The following is a 12,463-nucleotide window of genomic DNA, read 5'->3' on the forward strand; positions in this document are numbered from 1 at the left end:
GAGTGACTTAAATTTTTCAGTTTATTTGTTTTCGTTAATTAGTTTGTGTTAGTTTTTTTTAAGTCATGTGTTGATAGCTAAATTGAAAGATTGATTGAACCACTGTTATTCACTTGTGCAATGGATTAAAACATAACTGTGTGCTTGACTTGCAATTGTTTGAATTAAGATGGATGTGTGCGTAGGAAGTGGTTCATGTAGATATAAAACATTTGTTCTTGACGCATATCACTTCTGTTCTATTTGGTTTGTGGAATGATTGACTGTACAGGAAATAGAATTTGTTTGACATACTCTCTTGAAGCGAAATCCTTGATGATTTTTTTTTTTTTTGGAAAGTGATTTAGGCAAGTTTTTTTTTGGAACGATTGAGCCTTTCAAGCCTACCTAAAAATTTTACCATAGTATACCCAAAGTTGAGCCTTAGCCTGTTTTAAAAATTTTCACCACTTAACTAAGCTGAATTCGTTATCTTTAACTCTTTTCACTCTGAACATACCTTATTATGCCATGAGCCTTTAAGCAAGTTTGGGGGGATAAAGTGTTGTAAGTGGAGAAACAAAGTGTATGAGTGAGTGATTGAAAAAAAATATATATTGTGTGTTGTGCCTCCAGGAAAAAAAAATAGAAGAAAGAAAAAAAAAAGAGAAAAGAAAATACGTGAAAATGTCTTCTTGAAAAAAAAGCTAGGAAAAATATGAGGTACACACATAAAGAAAAAAATTGCAATCTCTTACTACTGTTTTTGGGATATATGGAAGAAAAGAAAGGAAAATAAATGCGGGGCTTGCTTGGTTAATAGTGCTTATGGTATAGTGTAGCTTAAATGACTTCTCACCTACCCATGTACCTAAGCCATGTGATGATAACCGAAAAAGACCTATTGATTCCAAAGAGAAATTTGTCAACATTAGTGGAGAGAGGTATGTCATGCAAACTTATTGATCATGTGTTAGTGGAATGTCGGGAAATTTAGAACGGTTGTGATATGGACGGCAATTGCAATGTTTTATGTTTGTATGAATTACTTACTTGTAAATTGCACATCCAAATTAGTTCTTAGAGTTGGCAAGTTGAAATTCTGGTTATTGATGGCTTGAAGTTGTGCAGGTGGTGGTAGCAGTTCAATCGTCGGAAAGTTTAGCTATCATTGTTTGTCTGTTTTTAGTTCGAGTCTTAGTTTACTCGGGGGCGAGTAAAGAGTCAGTTTGGGGGAATTTGTTAGGCTATTTTTAGCCTAGGTTTCGGATCTATTTTATGTGCGTTTTTCGTTGTGTTGGGACGGAATTACGCTTGTTTTCTATGTTTTCAGGTTCTTTGGAATAAAAGAGGTCTCGGGGGGCAGAAATTCAATAAAAGACGAGCCGAGCCAAGGAAAAACACAATTTCTGAAGTTTTGTGCACATCTGGCCGCGGCTAGACACAGCTTGGCCGCGGCTAGAACACCAGACGAATGAAGAAAAACATATGCTCCAGTCGCCGCGGCGAGAGGAAGCTTCGCCGCGGCCATAAACTCCTTACAGAACCGTGTATTTTCAACACCAATCTGGCCGCGGCGACACCATATCTGGCCGCGGCGACACCATATCTGGCCGCGGCGAGATCCCGTACGGACCTGGGGAAATTTCGTCCATCGAACCCTAAATTTTAGTTATAAATAGAAAACTGCGATTGGAAGTCAGAGTGAGCAATTTGGAACCCTAAAATACAGCAGAGAGCGGCAGGAAGAGCATAGAGAGTCAAGTGAAGATCCAGAATTCATCCACCAACAGTTCTTTTCTTTATTCCTCTTTAATTTATTTATGTAGAATATTGCTTTAGGAATGGTTATGGATTTGTTTCTGAACTAAATTTCCCATTTAGGGAGGATGATGATTGTTGTTTAATGTTTTGCCTAGTTAATGTTTAATTACCATTCCTCCATTCTTGTTTGTGAAATTATCTTAATTTGTGCTTAATTTCATGTTTAAGATTGATCACCTTGTGCATGCTTTATGATCTCAATTCGAAATCTGAAAAGTGAGAATTGAGAATGCTAAAATTGGGATAATCGATGTTCTATGTAAAACGAAAGTATTTACATGACTTATGTGACGAGTAGATTATTACTTAATGCTGATTTCATGTTAGTTTAATTAAGGAATTAATTAGATAACATGTGATTTAGAATCTAGAAGATCTGAAAAGAGCTAGGTTATTTCATAATCTGTCATTCACTTCAGGAATAGGATAGTAATTAAGCATTAACGATTTGGGTAAACAACAATAGGATTCTCCTCCCTATCTTCTCATCTTGCTTAAACTTTAACTGTGTTTTACGTTTTCTGAAATTACTTTACTGTTCTTAAATCATAATTGTTTTCGATATTGCCAAATAGAATTATAAGTATAGTTTAGTGGTATTTAATCCAATTTCCTGTGGGATCGACCTCACCTGTGTGAGTTTTACTACTTGATTGCGTATACTTGCGTAGTGTTTAAAATTATAGCAACAACTTCTAATCTATTATTGATAACAAATAAGATTATATTGAAATACGTTTTATTTAAGGCATAAAATCCCAACACTCTCTCCCCTGGCTCCTGATGTACGGATACGCTCTTTCGGTCCTTCCTTTGGGAAATTGGAGCAAACTTTTTGCGAATCCTGAGCCTTCTTATTTCTTTCGAGGAAAGATGTGGGATTCATCTTTGGCGAGCCTTCTGAGGGCTATAAAATAGGGCTTGGCTCTCGACTTCTATGTTTTCGAGTGCTTGGTGAAGATCTTCTCTTGTTTTGTCTGGTCCAAGGGGCATGGCCTTTGGATGCACGTGAATTCCTACTATTTTCGTAGCTTTTTGCATGGCGACCTTTATTTCTTGCATCTTCCTGTTTTGTTCCTTTTGTTCTGCTAACTCGGCTTCATGATCAGTAGCTTTCTGCCTCAAGGCCATTAGTTCTGTGTAACTGCCATCATCATAGGCGTCATACTCTTCTTGGTTTTCTTCATACTCTACATCATTCATTTCGTCTTGTTCTTCTACCTCCATGTCTATCCACGAAGCTACTTCTTCATCACCTGGTCCTTTGGGACCTTGAAATGGACGAGGTTGACGTGTATGGTTTCTAGTCTCCACCATCGTAGTGTGAATCTTCTTTTGTTGTTATTTATATGTAAAGCCTTCCAAAGCTCTCAATGAAAGCACTAAAATATTGACTGAGAGTTTTGACAAATAATTTATAAAAGCTGTGAAAATGATTAAAAGATAGTAAATGCCAATATTTTTACGTGGTTGGGCATTAATGAGTCTTAGTTCGCGAGTCACTAATATTTAATATGAAGGTGTTTCTTTACAGAGAATATTCTACTCCATTTGTCCAACCCCCCTTTCAAATGTGGTTGGGGGTATTTATAGCCTTCTTCAGAGAAGAAAAAGGCTTCTATTATCTCAAGTGTTTGCACAAGTTCTAAAATTTGGATAGGGTATGCATGTCTACATAGTAGGTTACATAGGGTTTAAGTGAGACAAGCCCTTATCCTTCCTTGATTGACGTGACAGCTCATTATGTAGTCATCACTAATCTCCTCTGTTTAAGTGTAATCACTGAAGAATAGGTTCAATGCATCTAACATGTCTTTTTATATTCGTCCATAGACGTTTCCTCCATGTCGCATTTAATGCCTTTGAATAGTTCATCTCCAAAACCCTGAGCCCAATCGAGAAGACTTTGCCTAACTCCTGGAGAAGAGCAAAAACGTTGGTCCCTCTGGTTCCAATCATAACTCCAAGAGGGACCCTTCGAACACATCCGCTCAACCCATAAATTTACTCAAGATATTCTTAAACACTTCTGAATCTTAAGCCTTAACTGTCACATGGCCAATCATAAAGTTGCCACGTATATTGGAAAAAAAGCAGGGCAACAATACCCAACACAGTGTTTGCATTATAAAATTGTGGAGTATGACTCTGGTACCATTTGTTGATTTTTTAGGGTTCATATTAGAGTCACAGGGGAAGAGAATAAAATTAAATTTTAAGAAAAAATTGTTGAACTTGATTATGAGCCAAAATCTTGGATCTCAACACAATTATACATAACATAAACTTAACTATTAAGTTAGAGATTTCTACCTCTTATTGTCTATCAGAGTTTCCTCACTATCTTGTCGTATTACACAATCGAACATCCAATCCAAAAGAACTTGTAGAAGAGTTCACACCAGGGTCTTCCAAGTCAGCCTCAACACTTTAGGAATAGAGTGGGCTATTAGATTCAATTTAGATGAATATAATTTTCTGATTACAGTGTGTACTCAACTCATGAAATATTATGATTGAGCTAAGAAAGAACAAACTCACACACTACCACCACAAGAGAGAGAGAGAGAGAGAGAGAGAGAGAGAGAGAGAGAGAGAGAGAGAGAGAGAGAGAGAGAGAGAGAGAGAGAGAGAGAGAGAGAGAGTTAGAAAATTCAATCGTATTTTAAAACTTAAAACTGGTCTCTTTAAAGTCACGTATATTTTAATTCTGATATATATTACATATATATAATGTTATAAGCAAATCTTTTTTATTTAATCTTATAAAATGAAAGATGATATTTATTTTAATTCAAATTCAAATATTAATATCATATAATTGATTAATAAAAATTAATTATAATCTTTTACTTAATATTATCTTTTTTTTTTATTTTAAATACATTATTTAATAATATATTTAATATAATAATTAAAAGATATTATTAATTTATTTTAATAATAAAATAATCAAACAAAATTTATATGGGCTTTTATATGTTACCCTACACATGTATGTCAAGTCCTATACGTGTGCCCTATTGTAAGGTCTAAAATTGATTTCTTAATTTTACCACAAATAAGATTTATTACTTATTTTAACAATAAATAATAATTGATCAATTCTCATTAATCTCTTATTTCACCAGAATTAAAATAAATATTATTTTCAATAAAATAATATATTTCTCTCTTTAATATTATTTAAGAATAATATTATATTTAACTAATTAATATACTTTCATCAAATAAAACTAAGTAAGTAATACTAATTATACAATTTACAATTCATATAATTATTCAAAATAATAATATCCATAAAATTACTATTTTTTCATTAAGAATTATTTCTCAAATTTTTTCATCAAATTAAACTTTTCCCTGTACAATGTTGTATAGAGTGTCTTGGCGACCATGAACCTATATTTCGAAGCTCCAATGAACACTTGATTATTATTGAAATCATCAATTAGAATAATTCGATTTATGAATTCTATTGTTACTCCACTATAAATATGGACTTGCAATTTTTGACACTATAGAATTATATTCAGAGAATTCTTATAACTTGTAGTCCATTGATATAATCAATATAAGAAGTTCACCCTCCAATTATTAGTTCATAATTAGAGTTTGTCAAAATTACCGTTTTATCTTTCTAATTATCTCTTGGTTCTTTATGTACCATTAATTCAATGTGAACAGTTAATCTATAATCTAATTATAGATTTGGATCCAACTATTATCACTCCCATAATTAACATTATAAGGGAACTAATATTTAATCCTTTTAGAAATCTAAGATTCTATTATTGCATAACATGTTCCCATCCACTCATGATATTAAGCTCCCAAAACAGAAATTGTAAGAATTATCTTCTTTGAGAAATTTTAACGAGTGAATCAAAGAACTCAATGAACACAAATAGGAGTTCATGTATACTCAAGATTTAGACTCATCTACTTGTGATATGAATAACTCTTTTATGGTAAAGGACATGTTAATGAAAGATGTTATTACATATCAATCTAGTCATGTATAATCAAATTATACACATAATTTTTACTACATATCTATCTACATATATGATCTAAATTAGAACCACATTCACTAGAGTATAGTGTATAGTAAACTGTAATTCTATATTAAAAGATCATTTATTTTAATATATTACCGACTTATTTTATTTATATTGATAATATTAATTCTCTTGTACGATCTTACAAGATTATATCATCTCCATATGAATAAAAAATTTTTAGATATTTATTAGTTATACTTCTTTAATTAATATATTCATTTATTTTATATTTATATTTTATAAATTCTATAATATATAATCTATTAAATGCTTGCTTCTAGAATATAAATCTTAAACACTATTAAAATCTATATATAAATTTATGGAAGAGTTTTCAATATATTGTTGTGAAGTATTAACATATAATTTAATTCAATTAGTTCTGTTATTTTTTTTTTTTTTATGTATGTATATATATAATAAAGCAGGTTCATAAAAATTTACTCAATACTTTTACAAACAAAAATTCATGCTAGATATTAACACCCTTATATATTACTTAATTTCACCAAACACTTCTCCATTAACTTATAGCTCTTACTCTTGAAACTTGTAATTATATCAATATACACTAAAAGAGCTACCAATACCTATGTAATAATAAACTTAAATTTGCCCACTAAGTATATAAGTACTTATATATAATGGTACAAATATATAATATATGTATATGTACAACATCTGAACATCATCAAAACAAAAAGATAAATTTTTTCATTGATAATTTTGCTTCCAAGGAAGGCATTTGATTTTAGGGCAAGAGTTGGTCCAACTACTTGTGCATTCTCCCTTTGGGCCATCACAACACTTGCAAACCAGTCCCAAAGTAGCAAAAACATTTGCGTATCCTGAAAAAAAAAAGTTCACAAATTTCATCAAAATTATACTTTAATATATATATATATACATAAATATGTAAAAGCTATTAAGAAAAGAGAAACTTGTTTGTGAAATAACTTACTTTGTTGAGCAGAGGAAAGAAACCTAGCTTGAATAGCCACTGATTTCTCTGAAGCAAGAACAGCCAAAAGGACCAAAACAAAGAGCAAAGAAGGCTTTGAAAGACCCATTAAATTCTTGTTTCTTCTTATTATTCTTCCTCTTACATGAAATTTTATTGAGACAAACTTGAATTGGGTTTAGCTGAAGGAGCTACTGATAAACACAAGTCAACCAATCAAACCCAATTGGGGCTTTGTAAGTCTTCCCTTCCCACTATTTAAATAGCCTCATTATTAGTTTATTAGAAAATTTTGTATAACATGATATGATAGCTTAGTTCATCTAGAAGAAATGATAGCCTTTTATTTTATTATGATTATTTTTCTCTTCTAATTTGCACACATTAAATTTTAAATTAAATTTCTAGAAAAAAACAAAAAGTATGTGTCACACGTTTTCCACTTGTTTACGTCTCTAGTGGGTATGTAAATGTAAGGAAGTTTCCTAGTTTTGGGTTTCATTGGGCCAGTAACTTCTTTCACAAACAAACAAAATCTTTTTTTTAGAGGATTTCATTTTTGGATATTTCATAAATACTCAAAAAAAAAAAAAAAAAAAAAACTCACGAAATTTTAAATATTTTGTTTATAAATTTATTTGCAAAAAAAAAAAAGTTATGAACTATTGATGTTTACATGTTATAATTTTATTGTTTTTTTGTTATTTTGTGGTTATTTATCGATTGTTTTTAATGTTATTTTGATATTATTTTGATATATATTTTTATTATTTTCATATTATTTTTATAAGACACCGTACAATTGTAATAAAAAAAATTAAAAACTGTAAAATTGATTTTTTTTTTATTCTTTTGAAAAAATATAAAAATGTTATTTGACCGTAAACAGGACCGGCCCTAAGAGGGTTTGGGGAACTTAGACGAAAAATTAAAATTAGATCTTTTATTTAAAAAAAAAAAATAATTAATCAGTACTTTATAAATTTAGCTTTTTTTAAAAAAAAAATATCATTAATTCTAGAATAGACAAAAATTTTAAAATCACAAGTTTTGATCATTTTTTGAAAGTACATATTTGGTGTTACGAACATTTATTATGTATACATTGTAAAAAAAAATATTATATTATATATAGAGATGATAAAGAAAGGATTTTTACAAAAATATTAGATTTTGGGCAAAAATTTACAATTTTAGTACCATACACAATTGTTTACAAAAATAATGTCTTTTTATGAAACAACTTAAAATAACTGTAAAATAACAAAACAAAACAATTAAAAACAACAGTGGAACAACTAAAAAACAACAGTAAAAACGTAATACAATATACAGTATAAAATTTACACAATCTTTTGAATAAAAAAATGTATGCAGTATTTTTAAAAAAATTTCTGCCCCACGGTAAAAAAAAAAAGTCGATGTTTAATATAAAAACCTCTAAAAAAATATTTTAATATAAGAAACCTTGTGCAATAGCCCAAGCTACCCAATGCTTAGGCCGACTCAAACTGTAAATATATTATTATTATTTTGCCAAAATAAATACTTAATGCAATTCATAGTTTTAACATAATAATTTACATTGTTTCCCAAAAAAAAAAATCATAATAATCACATTACCTAAATTTTGAACCACTTGAGGCTAGCTCAAGTGGCCATAAAAGGGTGCGTGTGTGTTGGAGGTCTTGGGTTCGAGTCCCAGATTATACATTTTAATATATAAACCCTTAATTCAAAAAAAAAAAAAAAAACATTACTAAATTTTGGATTTTTGTGAATAGAGCTTTGTGCTTAACATTTTCTGGGAAAATTGAATCCTTTTGTGCTCTCACTTTCTAAGCCATTTTATTGATCTTACCAAAATTTTGATTTAAAAAATTGGTAAATTGACAAGTCACTAGAATAATAATAATAATAATTAACCAAATATAATATGTATATATATATATATGAGTGTGCTCTCAATAAGTATTACATATGAATAGATATATTTAAATACAAAATATTTAAGTTAAACTCAACTTTTTTTTTATCCTTTTTATTGTCAAAAAACTTTTTTTCTTAATTTAAATATTGTAAAAAAAAAGTTGAGTTTAACTTAAATATTTTGTATTTAAATATATTTTTAATATAGTGTAAAAGAGATATTTTTTGATATTTTTTTAATTAACTAAACTAAGCATAGATATTAAAAATTTTCTTTATTATTCGTCATTTGATTAAAATTTAATAATTTAATATTTTTAAAATTAATATTTATAATTAAATTTTTTATTAACCATCAATGATTATTAACCATTAAGAAGTGTTTTATATATATATTTTAACGTAAACCAAATACAATATTAAGTGTGATCTAACGATGAAGTCATTTGAGTAAGTGGATAGTATTAATTTAACAATCTCAAAAATTAATAATGCAATTATAAAAAGACTTTAGGGAGTTGAGAGTTTAGATTTGAGAAGACCAAGAACAAGCATAAAAAAGCTACTCCATTAATAAAGAAAGTGGTTTCATTTGGTTAGAAGAGAGGGAAGTTACAAAGCCAAATAATATACCCATAAAGATTTTATTTTGGATGCCTTAAACAGAAATATTCTTATATAATTTATTTTGTTAGGGGTTTCATTTGATTAGAAGAGAGGGAAGTTACAACCCAACTATACCGACAAAGACTTCATTTTAGAGGCCATAATCACTTTCCAATGGGAAATTTTGGGACAAATTTTCTTATATAGTTTATTTTGTTGCCTTTTAATTGTTATATGTAAATATTTTGTGACAAAAATTCTTATATAATATTTTTTGTCGATAATAAATTTACATAAATATTTAAGTATAACAAAATGAACAATATAAGAAATTTTGCCACTAAATAATTTACATAAAAATTTAAATGCAACTAAGTGAACTATATAAAGGGATTTTTTTCTATTTTAAGCTAAAATTACTTAAAATAAACTTTTATACTACTATAATAAAAAATAAACATTTATAAGATTTAATGTTTACTAAAATACTATTTTTAAAATTTCTTATTTACAAAAATACAGTAGAGACAAAAAAAAAAATTGATAGTGATTAGGCGGGCAAGTGAAATACACGCTCGACTTGGGCAAAGTGCTCAAACAAATTAATACATACAAGTTATTAATCTGCCACGTGTAAAATTAATTGACAAGATCTATTATTTAATTTCATTGGTTTTGACAAACACTATGGTGACTACTTCTATAAAAAAAATAATTAATTTTATAAAAATGTACATAAAAAATATATTTTATTTAAATTGAGATAAAATGTAGTATCAGAGACCTTTTTTGTTTTTAAAAGATTGGTGTCAGAAACTTTATTCACTATAGATTTTATTAAATACTTTTTATTTTATAGCATGCAAAAAATAATATTATATTCAATTTTTTTTTGATAAATTGGATTGAAATTACTTTTCATATACTATTATTACTATTATATTATTATTTTGATAATGTATTTTTGTAGGATGATTATAATTAAATAAATTAATTAAAATAGAATAAAAAAATATTAATCATAATATAGTCATATATATATAATTTAAGAGGATTATTTTAGAAATACCCAAAAACAACAAAAATTTTACGTTTTTACAATTTTTTTTTTTTACATTTTATCGACTTTTTTTCCCTTACAAACTGTTGTTTTTAGGTTGTTCTAGAAAAGACAGTTGTTTACAAATTGTGAAAATATAGCATAATTTTACGGCAACATGAAAACAACGTTGTTTTCCCTCTAAAAAATTACAAATCTGTAAATATATAAAAAAAATCGTAAAATTTTTTGTTGCTTTTTTGTAGTTGTTTTATTGTTGTTCTACAGTTATTTTCATGTTGTTATCTTGGTGTTGAATAATTGTTTTGTAGTTTCTTTAGTTGTTCTTTTTTTTTGTTTGTTTTACTGAACATAGTATTTATTATAGTTGTCGTGAGGTTATTTTTTTAGTTATTTTTTATTGTTTTATAGTTTATTTAGTTGATTTATAGTTGTCGTGAGGTTGTTTTCCCATTATTTTTAGTTGTTTTCTTATTTTCTGTTAAGAAAAGTGTAATTTTTAACTTTTTTTTAAACATGTGTAATTTTTAACTTTAAAAGTGTATTTTTGTAAATAAAAATTTTAGGTCATAAAATTGTTTATAAAATATAAAAAAAAAATATTTTTGAAAATTTCTCATAAAAAAATTAACAAAACAACATACAAATAAAAAAAATTTGTATATATATATTGATTTCTATTGAATAAACAACTAAATACCAACAAATGAACAACTGTATAACAACTCCACTACAATATGCAAATAACATAGACATGTAAACAATTCCACAAAGTGCATCAACTCCAAAGAAAGAAAAAACACCACTGATGTATAAAATAAATTGACAAGCAACTACAAAACACGTGTGTATCAACTCAATAATGCCCATAAAAGAACTAAACACATACTCATTTTTTTATTTGTTGAACAACTTAATAACAACTAACAAACAATTAAATGACAACACTACATAAATATACAAATCAATATTGGACATCAACAAATTGTGCATTCTGAACACACAAATCACACTCACTGTTTATAAAATTGACGTGTTTTCCATATATGATTATCTATAGTTGAAATTTAATACACATTATTGTGTGTAAAAAGTGTTTGATATTTTTTTTTTGTGTCGCTTTAATCAAACTCATTTAGTATGATTTGATTTGATATTTCATTTTCAAAATACATTATTTTGTTTGAATTTCTAGAAGGTATAAATAAGCTAGTTACTAGGTGTGTTATGTACTGGTCAAAAAATATTTGAATAAAAAATTTTATTTATTATTATTTCTAGTTCAAAAGCATTATTATAATTTATTATTTCATTAGTTACGAGGTGTGTTTTTATTATTATTTATATTTGAAAATATTTACTTTAATTTTAAATAGTATAATTTTATTTATTATTATTATTATTATTTTGTATCAAAATTGTGAAAAATAAATTTTTTTTCTAATTAATGTTTTGGTCAACCAAAAAACTAAAAAAATACAACTACATAACAATTTTTCTAATTAAATAAGAAAAATAACTAAACATCAATAAATATTGTCCACAATCTAAAAGCAATGTAAAAATAATAAAAATATGTAAATTAAACAAACATCAACACAATGCATAAACTCATAAAAAAAAAAGACACAAATAATCACAAAAAAAAAAAAATGAAAAAGCAACTATAAAACACTTGAACACCAACTCAAAAACTTGCATACCTATGGAAAACTAAATATATACTAATTTTCTCTTGGTTGAACAACTAAATAACAATGAGATAACAACCCTAATTTAATATAAAAAAATTATTAGAAATTAAAAAATTGTGTTAACTTAAAAAAACACACACAAACAAATAATCTTAACAAATAAAAACAAACTTAAAAATAACTACAAATTACTTATACAACAACTCAAAAAAGTATGTACCCAAGAAAAACTAAATTCACACTAAGTATAATTTGATTTAATATTTTATTTTGGTTATATTTTGGGATTATTTAATAAATACTAACAAATGACAAAAGTTTACATTTTACAAATTTATAGGTTTTT

The 12,463-nt window shown here is 27.3% G+C and overlaps 1 long non-coding RNA gene across 1 annotated transcript; it reads right to left on the reverse strand.

Moving 5' to 3' along the window:
- Nucleotides 1-6,318: 6,318 nt before the first annotated feature.
- Nucleotides 6,319-7,193, reverse strand: LOC115698286 (uncharacterized). The gene is made up of 2 exons (XR_004008086.2): nt 6,829-7,193; nt 6,319-6,715 (listed from the first exon to the last, which is right to left on the reverse strand). It is a non-coding gene; the product is annotated as an uncharacterized LOC115698286 (long non-coding RNA).
- Nucleotides 7,194-12,463: the final 5,270 nt, after the last annotated feature.

The sequence above is a fragment of the Cannabis sativa genome, chromosome 7 (genome assembly GCF_029168945.1).
Source record: "Cannabis sativa cultivar Pink pepper isolate KNU-18-1 chromosome 7, ASM2916894v1, whole genome shotgun sequence".
Lineage (NCBI taxonomy): Eukaryota > Viridiplantae > Streptophyta > Magnoliopsida > Rosales > Cannabaceae > Cannabis > Cannabis sativa.